Below are 11,644 nucleotides of genomic sequence, written 5' to 3'. Positions count from 1 at the left end.
GGTTTTCTTGCAGACATTTCATAACCAAACTAGGTAACATCATCAGTGCTTCTAGAGAGCACCGAGAACTCCACAGCTACAAATGAGCTACAAATAGTCTCTTCCATCAGTAATAGCATATTGGTTTTTGTTACGCCATGCTCTCCTCTTGCTTAATACCTACTTCTAGCTCTTGTAAGGTTAGCACAATTTCCTAAAGGTCAGCTTTTAAGATTATCCATGCTGCCCTATAACGTCTTAAGTGCTCTGCCTGGGAAAAAAAATCACTGCTCAAGACAGACACAATTGCTAGATTCCTGTCAGTTTCCCAGGAATGGTGCTTCTAACCGCTCTGGATATGTTTATAGGGGAAACTACCTGCAGATGGTTGAAAGCAATTTAGAAGCCACCGTCTTTGAAAAAAGAGATCGTTAAAATGGTATGATCTCAGCCTTTCATTGTGGAAAGCCTGGAATTCTAACGGAAGACAGGGAAGTCGGTTTTTGGATGGGAAGGAAACCACAAATAATTTCAGGCAATAATAAAACCTGCAGTGTCATGCTAATGTCTTTGTCCTTCTCCATTTTAACTTCCTTGCACTGGGAGGTGATGTAGTCCCCTGCCAAGTTAGCAATTAGCAAAAAGTGTTCTAGAAACTGGGTGGAGGGACGTGAAAACATCTAAAATGCCAGTCAAGAGCAACATCTGTTCATGTTTCATCAGCTTTAGCTTCTGAAGAAGTATCTGCCACTACGCGTGCAATCGTACAACATAGAATAATAGAAGGGATCTTGGGGGGGTCTTCTAGTCTAACCCCCTGCTCAAGCAGGAGACCCTATACCAGTGGTTCTCAACCTTTCTAATGCCGTGACCCCATAATACAGTTCCCCATGTTGTGGTGACTCCCAACCACTTATACATCACTGGGTGCCAGGGGCGTGGCCAAAGAAAAGGGAAAAAAAATGGCGGACAGCCTTGTTTGGCGATCCCCATGAAATGGTTGTTCGACCCCAAATGGGGTCCCGACCCACAGGTTGAGAACCACTGGCCTATACCATTTCAGACAAATGACCGTCCAGTCTCTTCTTGAAAGCCTCCAGTGATGGAGCACCCACAACTTCTGAATGCAAGCCGTTCCATTGGTTAATTGCTCTCACCATTAGGAAATTTCTCCTTAGTTCTAGGTTTCTTCTCTCCTTGGTTAGTTTCCATCCATTGTTTCTCGTCTTGCCTTTTGGTGCTTTGGAAAATAGTTTGACCACCTGGTCTTTATAGGAGCCCCTCAAATCAAAACCTGGTTACATTTATGTTCCTTCTAAAAAATACACTTTGAATAAATTTGTGGAGTCCTTGGTGCTCTCTCAGCTCGCTTGTTGACTTGCAAACGTGATGACCCAACTTGGAAACGTCATCAAGATGCACGCATGTTTTGCTCCCTAGATCAGAGGAATCCATACGACATTTCCCCACCTGTTGGTGAAACTTCTTACTTATCTAAGGTATCACTAAGCACGAGTTTGGTCCCTTTTAATTTCCACCAGGACTGATGGAGCTCCGAGCTGAGTTCAAAATCAGATTATTTTGATCTTATTGGGATAATTTCAGATGAAGAACCAGACAAGGCAAGTGAGAGAATGAAATGAGTTGTTGAACTTACAATGTTGAAAAGCTACGTCACTGTTCGTGCTTTGTTGACTGGATGGCAAAGCCCATGCAAAGCTCTGAAGAGGTTCTTCATTTCAACATGAAAGTTCATAGAAAGGACTCTTTGAAAAGGCTGTTTTTATTATCACAGTTACTATGGTTATTTTGCCCATGGCTTGAAATGAAGAAGAAAAATCTGCCTCATGCTAAAGATTGTCTTCTTTAGCTCACAGTCATGAACTCGTAGCAGATGTTTGTGCTGCCCACTGTGTCTCAATGTCAGAAATCACAATGACAAGTAAATATTGCATCCCGGCAAAATAATATAGAACAATGCAATCCTGGAGCAGACGGGATGTTCCAGTTATTTCTTTCTGTCATAAGTGATGGAAATGATGACTGTCCTTGTAGAGTAGTTTCCAAGACACCTGTGGCACTCAAACCTGACTTGTTCTCAGAGGGGGGAAATGGAGACTTTGCCTTGAAAATTATGTGAAGTTGTGAAATTCCATGATCTGTTCTCTTCGCAGAACAAGCAGGAGTGAGAGGGCTTAAAAGCTATACCCTAACCATCATCACCACAATGATAGTTCTAGTTTGAATCAAAGGTCTTCCACAATGGGTACTGCAAGACACAAAGAGCATATTTGGGGGGGACACAAATGAGAGGCACAAAACAGTGAAAGTTATTAAGGCTGGAGGTCAAAACCATACATAGAGTTGGTGAAAGAATAAGGTACAAAACATAACAATATCTTACTTCTGGTCTCCTCTTCATTTCCTTATTTCCTTCCTTCCTTCCTTCCTTCCTTCCTTCTTTCCTTCCTTCCTTCCTTCCTTCCTTCCTTCCTTCCTTCTTTCCCCTCTTCTCCTTCTTCCTCTCTTTTCTCTCCCTCCCTCCCTCCCTCCCTCCTCTCTCTCTCTCTCTCTCTCTCTCTCTTCTTCTCCTCTCCTCTCCTTTCCCTTTCCCTTTTCCTCTCCTCTCCTCTCCTACTATCAGAGCCTTCTACAGAGAGCTGGGTCTTCACATAATATGTCTGAATAGGATAATTTGAGCCTGGTCATTTGAACCTTGAGCAAGAACTCTGGGTTCTTGATAAAACATGGGTTTGTTTTCTTGGCCGTCCATCATATTCTCAGGAGTCTTCTCCAACACCAAAGTCCAAAGAAATCAATACTCTTCTTATCTCTTCAATGGATATCCCATAGACATAATCAGACAACCAAAAGTGAAGGAATGTAGAAATGGATGCTTTGTGTGAAGGGGTGCCCATCTGCCTCGTTTCCTTCCAGGCAAGTCTGCAACCATGCTTTCCTAAGGCAGCTGCTTTGTGGAGGCAACCTTCTCACACCTATTTTATGAGGCCGCTTACAAAATGTCACCAACTTCCCAATTGTGCCTGATAATCATTATAAGAACAATAGCAACAGAGTTGAGAAGGTCAAAGGTGTCTCAGGTCAGGTTGTAATGGCAACACATCTCTCAACCTCCAAGGAATACAAGAGTGGAATTAAATAAGGCCTCAAATGGCTTCATCAGATCACTGGAGATAAGTTTGCTAAATTCTTGTCTACAGGTCTATTTGGTCATTAAATTTTACAGCCTGAACATAGAGATATCAACTAATGGAGGCCAACTGATCTCCTGAGCTGTTTTTGAAGAGAATTGATTAGTGATCTTTCCACAAAGGGTCAAACACGTTGCCACTTTGCTTTTTTGTGCTTTGTTGTTGTTGCTGAACTGGCACTTGAAATGATCATGAGAACTTCTCCACAGCCTCCTCCTACACAAAGGCTGCTGTGAGGAAACAGTTTGTGCATTGAGACCTAAAATGTCTTTCCTCGTTGGACACAGAAAGGCACAATCGCATGGGGTGGAGGGAGGAAGGCTTCTATATGTGACTGTAAAAATGGAACTCTGTGTCCCTGATCTTAATTTCCTAATAAATAAAGAGACCCAGACTGGATGAATTCTACAAGTAGATTGAAACATATTCAGGGTCCATTTAACTCCCTGTAAACATTTCTTGCTCATTTAAAGTCAGGATTTATCATTTTGCTGTATGTTAGGATCAAGCCAGATCTTTAGCAATGTTTTCTCTTTTCTCTTTTAATTTTTGAATTCACAGAGAGATCACCTTCCTTCTCAAAGCTATCACACCTTTTCCAGCTTGTTGGCACGTTTTATTTACTTTTGCATCAAAAGCTCCTTCTTCTCCTTCTCCTTCTCCTTCTCCTCCCTGGCTGAAAAGCAGCCAGTGTTTCTTTAAAGCTCTGGAGAACTTTCCCAGCTGTTTAAAAGGTTGATAGTCTTTCACTACTGAACACTTTTCATTTGTTCATTTAAACTCTGCCAAGCATTACGGAAACAGATCACATCTGGAGAGTTATCAGCTTCTTAACTCCCCCTCATTTATGTAGGTGGCAAAAGTAATTGCAGAATAAAGAGAGAGTGAAGTAAACAACACTCTTCTCTTCAGTTCTCTTAGCAATTGACACAACATGGTTGCCATAACACCACAAATTCCTCTCCCACTCCACCTGTTATTTTTTTCCCTGTTCCTCCCTTCAGATGCCCAGAGATCGTCCACTGTAGATGAGTGTGTGGGTCTGGCCGGTGTATGATTCTGCAAAATATAACTGGACTTGTGGGATCTGAATGTTTTGGAGCCACCTTTGAGGCTGATGGAGTGCAAAATTATAGGTCTTTAAGTTTCAACTCTTTCTGCCTCTTCTCTGGCCCTTGAATGATCACTATCATAGCCCATCTTCTTTATATTTTATTCACTTGTTCTCTCAGACCAAAGAGCTCTAAATGTTAATTTTAGTAGTAGATAATATTGTTCAGGGTTGAAGTATTGATCTTTTGAGGTCCTTGGATCATTTACTGCAAATGTGATTTCTGAGTTATAAGATGCCTCCTGGATGTTCTCAACCAGGGGTCTTCAAACTTGGCCCTTTTATGACTGCTGACTGAGGAATTCTGGGAGTTGAAGTCCACAAGTCATAAAACGACCAAATTTGAAGATCCCTGTTCTCGACCCACAAAAATGGCAAGGTTTAGCTAGCCCGGTAATGAATCTTGTTAGTCATTTTTATTGGCTGAAAACATTCATGAGACATCCAGTAATGTTAAATTACTACAAACACAACCAGCTAAGTTAGAATTTAGCAGGCACCAAAGGATATGTTCTGGGGTATTTTGGTGACCCCCGGATCTGCTTTGCCAAGACTTGAAGATAGAGACAGAAGAGTTGTAATGCAATTCTTAAATTAGATCTTTAGACTCTTTTCTTTCTTTCCTCTGTTTCTCTTTTAATTCAGGATCGAGAGAAGTGTATCTCAAATGGACAATTTGTTATTTTTCTCGTCTTCAAGTTAATACAAGCTTAAGGAAATAAGTATTTATCCCATATTGTTTTGTCCTGTCTTAATTTCTTGGTCCAGAATGAGTCATCCAAGTTGAATCATGAGTCTTATCTTGCTACAAGTGTGTGGCCTGACCCTAAAGAAACCCACAACTTTAAGCCTGATTTCCCCTTGGATACGACGGAGGATGTATGTTGCATGAAATCAGCCCCATTGACTCATTTCTTCAAAGTCCCATTGATGACCTCTGCTATCTTGGGGTGCTGTGGAGAGTGGTTATAAACGTTGGATTTTCCATGCAAACAGCTGTTGTTGACATGAGAACAGGGTCAACTGGAGTTGCGGTTCAGGCTGGAGTAGAATGGTGTGAGGCTCTTTTGTATGATTTGTTAACACGTTAAGGACATGGTTGGTGGATCTGAAGCAACTTTCTTGCTGAAGTCAATGTTTGGATATTAGTTCATAGCTTAAGAGGAAAGGAGGGAACCATCGTTTGTCAAAAGTTATAAAAAGTCCCTGGGCTTATGAGACTCCTAAGCTGGTGCTTCTAAGCAAGTTTCCATAACTGAAATGGATCATACCATTATCCTGGGATGGAGGTGGAGATGGTGATGAAGATGGAGAGATGGAGATGAAGATGGAGGTGAAGATGGAGACATGGAGATGGAGATGGAGATGGGGGCAGAAATATAAACTTTGATAGGACTCCATGTTTACCTTTGATTGAAGGCAATTTTTGTGGCCTAGAAAAATTTTCAGAGGTGTATGCATTGGTGAGGGTGCTCTCTTGTATACTCACATACCCACACCCTTGTGTGGTAATTAGTTGAAGTCAAGAAATCAATAGTCACTATTTAAGCCTCACCTTTTACCCTTCAAACTCGTGGTGCACCTGCTAGGAGTTTAAGAAACCGATGATCATGCTAAACCATTTCATGATGGGTATATATATTTTGGAGGAACACAGACTCCAGAGTAGTTTTCGGTTGTTTTTTTCTCTCCCTGAGAGCTGTCAAATTTCACTGAGATCAAAGGCCTGCAGATAGATCTGGTCACTGCAAAATAACATTCCAGACCACAACCTAAACTGAACATCATTTTTAGAAATAAAATTAAAGATTCCAGAGCCAGGATAAATAAAGGGGAAACCTCACGGCTTATATATATATGCGTGAACATGTTCTCAAAAAGATCATCTAATGAACATATCATCAGTGCTAGGCAAAAAAACAAAAAAACAAATGGTTTATACTAGAGTGGTATAGAAAAAACCTGGCCGACCTTGAGCGGGTTAGGATCAAACTCCTGGCTGTGGGCTCCGTAACTCAGAAGTCCCAAACACCCATCTTATTTCTGCAGACCCACAAAAATGAATCAGCACGGGACATTAAATCAAATTGTAAAAAGATGAAAAATCCTCGTCTGCCTGTTTTATCTGCAGCCAAGAAGGATATTGCTTTACATTTTTGCGAAATAAAACGGCATAGCTCACCGCTGCCCTGCAGCGCCGAGATTGCACGCTCTCCCCTTTAAACGCTCATTAATTTCTGTTCTGACTTCATTAGGCCAGAGCTGAACATGACAATCTGAGATGTTGGCTTTCATTCTTTGGTGCTGACACCTTTAACAGAAAAACAGAACTGAAAAGGGCCTTGGAGGTCTAGTCCAACCCCCTGCTCAAGCAGGAGACCCTATACCACTTCAGACAAATGGCTGTCCAGTCTCGTCTTAAAAACTTCCAGTGTTGGAGCATCCACAACTTCTGGAGGCAGGTTGTTCCACTATTAATTGTTCTCACTGTCAGGAAATTTCTCCTTAGTTCCAGGTTGCTTCTTTCCTGGATTAATTTCCATCAATTGTTTGTCCTGCAATCTACTGCTTTGGACAACAGAACAGAATAGAACAGAATAACAGAGTTGGAAGGGACCTTGGAGGTCTTCTAGTCCAATCCCCTGCTCAAGCAGGAGACCTTATACCGTTTCAGACAGGTGGCTGTCCAGACAGGTTTAAAAACCTCCAGTAATGGAGCACCCACAACTTCTGAAGGCAAGCTGTTCCATTGGTTGATTGCTCTCACCGTTAGGAAATTTCTCCTTAGTTCTAGGTTGCTTCTCTTCTTGATTAGTTTCTTGTCCTACCTTCAGGTGCTTTGGAGAATAAGTTGAGCCCCCTTCTTCTTTGTGGCAGCCTCTTAGATATTGCAATCTTTAAATCTTTAGGTCTTTAAACTCCCTCGTCAACAAAAGATTTGTCGTTCCTACCTCACTTCCCTAAATTCATGCAGATATCGAAGTTGCCCAAAAGTGTCATTTCTGCTTGCTATCAACTATATTAAGCCGTTAAGTGAAAATGGAATATTGACTTGCAAAATAGCTGTTGGAAGTCAATATCCAAGAGATACTGGGAATCCTATATAATTACCAATTTACGGTGGGAAAGTCTATAGAATGGGACAACTGCTGGAAAAAAAAGAGACTTAACATTTCTGTTAACATTTTTCTTTGGGAAATGCGAAAGGGTAGCTGATCTTCGTCCTGACACCTTCAAAGATCCAGTGGTCAATTTTGGTCTTTTCAAAAGCTGGTCCCCTGAAATTCAATCTGGGCTTTCTTCCTTCTGGTTAGTTTTGCTAAATCAATTAGTCTGCGGTCGGAAAGCAGGCTGTAGATTTTCTAAACTAGTTTTTCCTCTTTCTCCAAAGGTCTAATGTTTGCAGTAGCAAGGCTATCCTTTCATCTTTGGGGATGTGTGTCTCCATTTAGACTGGATTAGCCAGGCCAAATGGAGAATTCTTTGTAGGTATTAGGGTTAAGGGTCTCTCCATTAGAAAGGCCAAGAGGAAGAAAGAAAGAAAGAGAGAGAGAGAGAGAGAGAAAGAAGGGAAGAAAGGGAACACCCATCTCTCCTTTTCACTAGAGCTTGTTTCAAAGATTAGCTGTGGAAAACCACTTAGTGCAAGCATCCATGAACGTCTGAAGGGGGAAGGGCTGGCAAAGATGTCACTGCAGCTTTGGTTCCCTCGACACGTAGAAAGCCATAACAATGATGGTGGTGGTGGTGGTGATGATGATGATGATGATGATGATAATAATAATAATAATAATAATAATAATAATAATAATAATAAAGTTGGAAGGGACCTCTAGTCCAATCCCCTGCTCAGGCAGGAAACCCTATACCATTTCTGACAAATGGCTGTCCAGTGTCTTCTTAAAGACTTCCAGTGTTGGAACATTCACAGCTTCTGGAGGCAAGTTGTTCCATTGGTTCATTGTTCTCACTGTCAGGAAGTTTCTCCTTAGTTCCAGGTTGCTTCTCTCCTTGACTAGTTTCCATCTGTTGCTTCTTGTCCTGCCTTCAGGTGCTTTGGAGAATAGCTTGACTCCCTCTTCTTCTTTATGGCAGCCCCTGAGATATTGGAACACTGCTATCATGTCCTTCCTCGTCCTTCTCGTCGTTAAACTAAACATCCCCAATTCCAGCAACCGTTGATGATGATGTCAAATGCGTCCTTTTGCAATCCCATGACTCCTAGAAATCTTGATGTTTAGATCATTCACACGATGACATCTGCCCCAGTGTGGACGAGATCAAAGTCGCCTTCTCTTGCTTTAAGCCCCTGTCCCAACAGAAAGGTAGCTGAGATGCGAAGAACAGGTTTATTAGGGTTTTATTTCTTCATCCAACAGACGTGTCATCAGTTTCACTCTCTGATTCATGGCGGCATATGGCCATTCAGATTTGTGCAGGACAGGTGGCAATCTCAAACAATAAAACGTGCCCTAGAAATAGAGAGAGGCAGTTTGGTCTAAAGGTGAAGGTAGCCGGCTAGAAGCCAACTAGTAAGGTGAAGCCTTCATTGAATCAAGCTCAATCACTGAGGCCTTCAGAAACATGACCGATCAGTTTTCTAGGGATCATATTGAAAGCTTTGACCATTGACTTCGTTTGTCCAAGATCTCAGTCTGGTCTATGTCAAAACTAACTAGATGGACAACTAATATTCTCTCTCTCTCTCTCTCTCTCTCTCTCTCTCTCTCTCCCTCTCTCCCTCTCTCCCTCTCTCCCTCCCTCCCTCCCTCCCTCCCTCTCTCTCTCTCTCCCCCCCTCTCTTGCTATCTAGCTATCTAGCTACCATCTAGCTACTGTAACTAACTAGGTAGACCTATTTGAAAATAACGTATATAGGGTCTCCTGCTTGAGGTTTGGTCTTGAAGATTGCCAAGTCCCTTCCAACTCTGCTATTCTGTTAGATCTGCCCCTGCTGTTTAGCTTTTAGAGATAACTCTATATCCTATGTATTTATCTTGGTTTGGCCTCTGCACATTGGCCATCACAGCTACTGAGACAATTAATATGGAGCTGCTGACCTCAGCTAAACGTAGGCCTGTGGATTTCAAAATACTTCCCCAAACCCATTAAAAACATCTGAAGGGGATCTAAATCAAAACAACACCAATACTCCAACCTGTCTTGTTCATGCATGATTGCAATGCTGGCAGCCCAACTTGGTTTGTTAGAGTCCAATCAACAGTTCAAAAAGTACTCTCTCCATTGCTAATTTCAGAACAAGACTCCCCCCTCCAGCTAAAAAAAAAAACACCCTTAGTTTTTCTCTCTCTGCTTCACAAGTGACCTCTGCTTGTTCCTGTAAGGAATCACACATTCGGCCCGTTTCAGCTTCTGTAATTTCCACTTTGATTCTTGCCAATGGAGTGTTCAAAAGCCAGGGAGGTTTGACAACCACACTTCCCCCCCGCAAGCCACAGTGATTAACCTGGCCATACAAGGAGCCTTTTCTTTGACTGGGCTGGATGCAGGGCGCAGGACAAGCTGGCAGGTCCTCCGGCTTCACCTCTGAAAGCATGGTCAAAATTTTTCCTCTGCAAGAGGAGATACTTCAAGGGGTTTCACTGCAGCAGGTCAGGGAAGAAAGAGAAAGAAAGAAAGAAAGAAAGAAAGAAAGAAAGAAAGAAAGAAAGAAAGAAAGAAGAAAGGGAAAGAGGGAGGGAGGGAGGAAGGGAGGGAGGGAAAGAAGGAAGGAAGGGTGAGAGAAAGAAAGGGAGGAAGGAAGGAGGGAGAGAGGGAGAGAAAGAGGGGAAGGAAGGAAGGAAGGAAGGAAGGAAGGAAGGAAGGAAGGAAGGAAGGAAGGAAGGAAGGAAGGAAGGAAGAGACAAGCCAGATAGTGAATGGCTTTATTTCAGCTACAATAAATACAAAATTCATCACCTCCTGATACCTCTTCTAATCCCATGTGGCCGGGAGCAAAATGCAGCTATTTCCTGACAAAAGCTGCCAAAATCCTAGAGGAAGAACCGGATTTTCCCACTGTGCTCTTTCCCTTGAAAATCCCGAGTACATTTCGCCCAATCTCGGTCTGCCTTGGGTGGTGGGAATCCTGCCCAATGCTCTTTCCTGGACCCTGGAAACCCCCAGCCCTCTCCTCCTCCATCTGTCTGCAACCTCCCACGAAGCCAGGAGCCATCGGATGCCAATGGAGCCTTAATTACTCCTAACACCGAGCAGCACTCTGAGCTTTGACAGGCCCGAGGGCCAAATGGTGATCCTCAGCTATTTGCCCCCTCCTAAATGTCAGATCTCCCCGGTCCTCACCCTCTTCCCAACCACCAGCGTATGTAAGATCAAATAAGTCATTTCTGGATGGTAAAATGCCTAGCAGGCACAGAAAACAGGTCTACAAGCAGGTGTGTTGCCTTGACAGGCTCCACACCCTTGTTCTGGGCTGATAACTGGCATTATTAAGACAGCCGCTTCAAATCCTGGAAGGAGTTTTCCTTCCCTTGGGGGACAAGTGATTAATTCCTTCAGTGAGGTCAATTCTGCTGTTTTCTGAATGTTCTACGGAGGGATGATGATCACAATAAAGGAGAATATTTGTAGCTCCAGGGTTGATATGAGGGGTCCTTGGTGCTCTCCGAGCTTGCTTGCTTCCTTGCAGACGTTTCATGACCCAACTAGGGAACATCATCAGTGCTAGAAGAAGGGAGACAGAGAGCAAAACCCACTCCCTTCTAGCACTGATGATGTTATCTAGTTTGGATAAGGAAACGTCTGCAAGAAAACAAGCAAGCTCAGAAAGTGCTAAGGATCCCACAGTCGTTGTCGTCGTCGTCGTCCTCCTCCTCCTCCTCTTCCTCCTCCTCCTCCTCCTCCTCCTCTTCTTCTTCTTCTTCTTCGTCGTCATCGTCTTCGTTTTCTTCATCTCCTCCTCCTCCTTCTCCTCTTTGCAAACCCCTCCCTTCTAGCACTGATGGTGTTATCCAGTTTGGGTAATGAAACATCTGCAAGAAAACAAGCAAGCTCAGAGAGCACCAAGGATCCTTCAGGATTATTACAAGTAGAGAAATGAATGGATTTGAGAAGAACTGAACAATACAGGTAATCCTCGACTTACAATCATTCATTTAGCGACCATTCAAACTTACAACAGCACTGAAAAAGTGACTTATGACCATTTTTTCACACTTACAACCGTTGCAGCATTCCCGTGGTCACATAATCAAAATTCCAACGCTTAGCAACCGACTCGTATTTATGAATGGTTGCAGTGTCCCTAGCCCTTCCTGATAATTTTGGGAGTTGAAGTCCTTCACATCTGCAAGTTGCCTCTTGGAGGAAACACTCCTAAAGG

This window comes from Crotalus tigris, unplaced genomic scaffold (genome assembly GCF_016545835.1).
Source record: "Crotalus tigris isolate CLP2741 ecotype Arizona unplaced genomic scaffold, ASM1654583v1 scf7180000019173.45859301935:6455823, whole genome shotgun sequence".
Classification (NCBI taxonomy): Eukaryota; Metazoa; Chordata; class Lepidosauria; order Squamata; family Viperidae; genus Crotalus; species Crotalus tigris.
This window is presented reverse-complemented; position numbering follows the sequence as displayed.